The sequence below is a fragment of the Miniopterus schreibersii genome (assembly GCF_964146895.1).
Source record: "Miniopterus schreibersii genome assembly, chromosome: 1".
NCBI classification, from domain to species: domain Eukaryota; kingdom Metazoa; phylum Chordata; class Mammalia; order Chiroptera; family Miniopteridae; genus Miniopterus; species Miniopterus schreibersii.
The window spans coordinates 75,080,948-75,085,244 of NC_138101.1; the positions used below are offsets into that span (position 1 = coordinate 75,080,948).

At 40.1% G+C, this 4,297-nt stretch overlaps 1 pseudogene across 1 annotated transcript; it reads right to left on the bottom strand.

Annotated features, from left to right (window-relative positions):
- Window positions 1-821: 821 nt before the first annotated feature.
- On the bottom strand, window positions 822-1,172 carry LOC308566267 (protein S100-A16 pseudogene; annotated as a pseudogene). Its single transcript has one exon. The product of its transcript is annotated as a protein S100-A16 pseudogene (transcript).
- Window positions 1,173-4,297: the final 3,125 nt, after the last annotated feature.

Here is a 4,297-nt window from a genome sequence, read left to right on the forward strand (position 1 = left end):
CTTGGTCCTGCTCAGGATCCTCAGGCCAACCTGACGTAGCAGAGAGCTCCCCTGTTGCCTCCACATCACCCTCTGCTAGAAGTCCCAATCCTCTTTCCTACCCATATCAGATCCAGGCCCCTGAAACCCCGACCCGGGCGCCCAGGTGCCTTAAGGTAAACTTTAGTTGGCTACTTCATAGTCTAAAGGTAAGAGGTTCTCTGCCCCACTAGGTATGGGCAAGTGACCCTGCCCAGGACTAATTTGATTTTCCAGCTTAAATCTTTCTTGTATCCATAGCTGCCTAAATCCTGTGTCCCGATGCTCTACCCAATGCTTCCCTTCCTCTTATCTTCTACCCTTCCTCTGGCCAGGACTGACAGTTTCTGCCAATCTCTCCAGCCAAACCAGGTCTTGACTCACTGTTCCTCTCTAGCTTCTCCAGAACAGACCACTGTGCCTCAGGTCTGAGTTCCAAAAGGTGACATGTGTCGCCCTGAGAATGTGCCACTCACTGAAGTGGAATCCATTTTCACTTTTTCATACCCAAGGGCTCATTCATTTGTCACCCCTGTTGAGCTCATGGGGCTCCTCTAATTAACACACCAAGCTTCCCTCCTGACTCTCTGAGATCTCACAGAGGGGCACCCAGGTCCTACTGGCTCCAGGGACTGAGACTCTAAAGAAAGCACCCCCAGACTGAGATGCTCACAAAGGGGCCCTTACACCCCCCTTCCTCTTGTTCAGCAAGGATCAGGAGAAGGTCTGGAGAGAGAAACAAGGACAGGGCCTGGGTGGCAGGAGGCTGAGAGGGGACTGGAAAAAGCATGGGGGACCTAGCATCAAGGCAGTGGCATAAGGGGACAGTGCAAGGTCCTCCAGCTGCTGCTCTGTTGCTCCTGCTGGCGGATAAGGCTGGTGATGGGGCTGGTGATGCTCCCTCTAAAGGTCCAGTACTCGACGAAGCTGAGGTGTCCATCATGGTTGGCCTCTGGGTTCTGGGTGAGCTTGTCAGCAGCCTTGTGTCAGCATGTGGTTGAGCTCTTTCTGAAGCATCTTTTGGAAGCTGCTCTTGCTGTTCTCATTCTTGACCAGGCTGTGCTTAGACACGTATTTGTAGAACTTTAATACCAGGACCAGGACTGCCTCTCTAGCTCTGTGTAGCAGTCAGCCATCTCACTGCCACTCCTGGAGGGGCCTGCCTCCTGGGTCCACCTCTGGCAGCAACTCTTGCTCAGCCGTGCCAGGACTCCTCCCCACCGCACTCCCTCCTTCCCCGCCTGGCTGAGCTGGCTCAGGGGGGAGGTGGTGACGGAGCTCCCTCTTGACTTGGCCCTGGGGTTGGATTCAATTCTAATAATGTCCAAAAGACTTTTGGAATCTTTGTGTAATGTCACAGGTTTAATCTGTCTCCTTAAGAGATAAAAACATTACTACAAAGTTTTGTTTTTTCTTTTTCTATTCTTAAAATATTGACTGAAATCTAGAGAATTCACATAAGGCTTGCTTAGGTACTTAATTAAAAGGAAATCACAGGGCACTTGTCACCTTTACTAATATCTAAAGAAAATGTGCTCATACTCTTAAATTAAGGCTATATCCTGTTAAATGACCACTAAGCCAGCCCAGCTGTCACCTAAGGGGAAAAAAGAAATCAAACAATATACAAACACGGGAAAGGAGGGCAAACATGCGCTGCTGCTGTCATCACTAAAAATGGATTTTTACTTTGAATATCAGAAAAATAGGAAGTTCACATTTGGAGCATGTTATAGAAAAAGTTTCCATTTGAGTAAGGTACTTATGAATGTGAAAGTTAATGGTCAAAATGGACTTTAAAAGTAATGTCATACAGTAGATTCTACGGATAAAGGAATCAAAGGACAAGAGGAAAAAAAATGAGGAAGGAGAGTTAGAAAAGAGCCAGGAAATCAAAGAGGAGAGAGAGTTTCAAGCCTATATCCAAAGAATATGATTTATGAACAGAAGACATTGTATCTAAGAGAGCTGAGCTATCACAAGAACAACTGTAAACTTGGAAGTCTTCCAAAGGTAGAGCAAGAGCAAACCTGGCATTGGGTCTATCAAGCCAAGAAAAGAGTGAGGATCCCAATTTATTTCAAAAGCAGAAACAATCCGAAAGGATCTCCTGTCCAGTTACAGTAAGATAATTCCCAAAGAGAAAGAGTGAGTCCAATGTCCAACAGAAAGTTCACACTATTGGGTTATGTCCATAATGACGCATCGGTCAGACTTTCATGTAACCTCCTTCCTTTGTTTTTCACTGTGAGACAAACATTTATGAGTTTTGTATTCATACCCTGATCTAGGCCAGCAATTTTCAACCTTTTTCATCTCATGGCACACATAAACTAATTGCTAAAATTCTGCAGCACATCAAAAAATGTATTTTTTGCCTGTCTGACAAAAAATAGGGATAATTTTGATTCATTCACACCGGAGGGCTATTGTTTTGTTAGTAGTTGTCATTGTTTTGTTTTGTTTTCCACAATCTAAAAGAAAAGAGGTCAGTGCCCCTGACTGAAGAGTCAGGTACTGCATGTTTTAAAAATTCTTGTGTTGCACCAGTTTCCCATGGCACACAGGTTGAAAATTGTTGATCTAGACTTTAAAAGGAGCCAGAGGGGCAAATGCTTAGTAATCAATTCCACACTAAACTTGTTCCTGGAACCAGTATGGATGAGCAAGTGTGTTCAGTTAATCATCATCATCATCATCATCATCATCTAGAGCCTTATGTTTCCATTCTTTAATTTAATTTTAATTTCTTGTCAAAGTTTTACATATATTCAATCAAATAGATCTATAAGTTTTCTAATAAAATAAGTCCCTTGCTCTATCTTATTCTCTTTCTCATTTCTGTTTTCCAGACACTAACACCTTTAAGCTTTAGGAATTTATTTTAGTATTTCCCTACATATTTCTACATACTGATGTTTTTCAGATCCTGATGTTGACTTTCTACTATGGATGATAAGGCTTAGCTCTCTTAAGCAGCAGCATCTGTCTCTCTTTCTCCACTGTCATCATTATCCCAGTACAGTGATACATGGTTTGGGGTAAACATTATTAATGTATTAATATTATTCAGAGTTGAACATACAATCTATTCCTTCCAAAACGTTCAGTTTCCCTAAACTTAATAATAGTTTCATGTTTTAATGTACTTGGCTTCTTATGTAATTGCCACTAACTCATTTGCAAAACTCTATAGGACAAAAGTATAAATCTTGCCTTTTACATCAAATTCATCAGATTAGTCATCATTTTCTTCTTCCTTTTTCTTTTTCCTGAGTGACATTCCTCCTTGGGTTCTCTGTCCTCCTGCTCCAGTCTGGACTGGCTATTCCTGAGGCTGTCACAGAGCTAGCATCCTTTCTTAGATGTTCTTGTCCTGGTCCCTATGACCAATGGTTGCTTTTTTAAATTTTATTTACTCCACTGTTTGAGTGGAACACATCCTCCAGTAGCTTCCTGAGAAAGGATATGTGTGAGATAATTCTCTGAGGTCTTGAATATCTATAACTTTTGTTTATCTTCACAATTGATAGACATTTTAGCTGTGTATAGAATATGAAGTAGGACATTATTTTTCCTCAGAATTTTGAAGGCTTTTCTGAACTGTTGTCTTTAAAGCCATTTTGTTTCCTAGTTCTTCACATATTATTCTCTCCCCCCCACCCCACCCCATACTCTTGGTATTCTGAAATTTCACATTGACATGACTTAGTGTGGATCTTTTTCCATTCATTACCTTGGACAATTGGCAGGTCCTTCCAATCTAGAAACTCATGTCCTTTAGTTCTGAAAATTTTCCTTTTATTATTTCTTGCAATTTTTCTACTCTACTGTTTCTAAGAGTGATATCATTTTGTCTTTAGAGATTTAAAATGTATCTTTCCAGCTTTTTGTTTAAATTATAATACAGCTTTCTTATTTCTAATCTCCAAGATGTATTTTTGGCTTTCTAGATGTTTCACTGGTTTAAATAGATTACAGTTTTCTTTTTTATGGATATATTTTCATATATATATATATATGAATTTCATATATATATATATATATGAATATATATTTCATATATATATATATGAATTGAATATATATATAAATTTTTCTTTAAAATAGCTCTGTCTTCTTTTTGTTTGTACTCTTATGTTAAAGACTGTCATATAATGGTGATTCAAGGATGCTTATTAAATTTAAGAGTGAGACACTAAATAGTTCATTGGAAGCTATGCATGTGGGTGGTGCTTGTCAACTGATAGATGCCATTGCAGGGTAATTTCACCAGAAA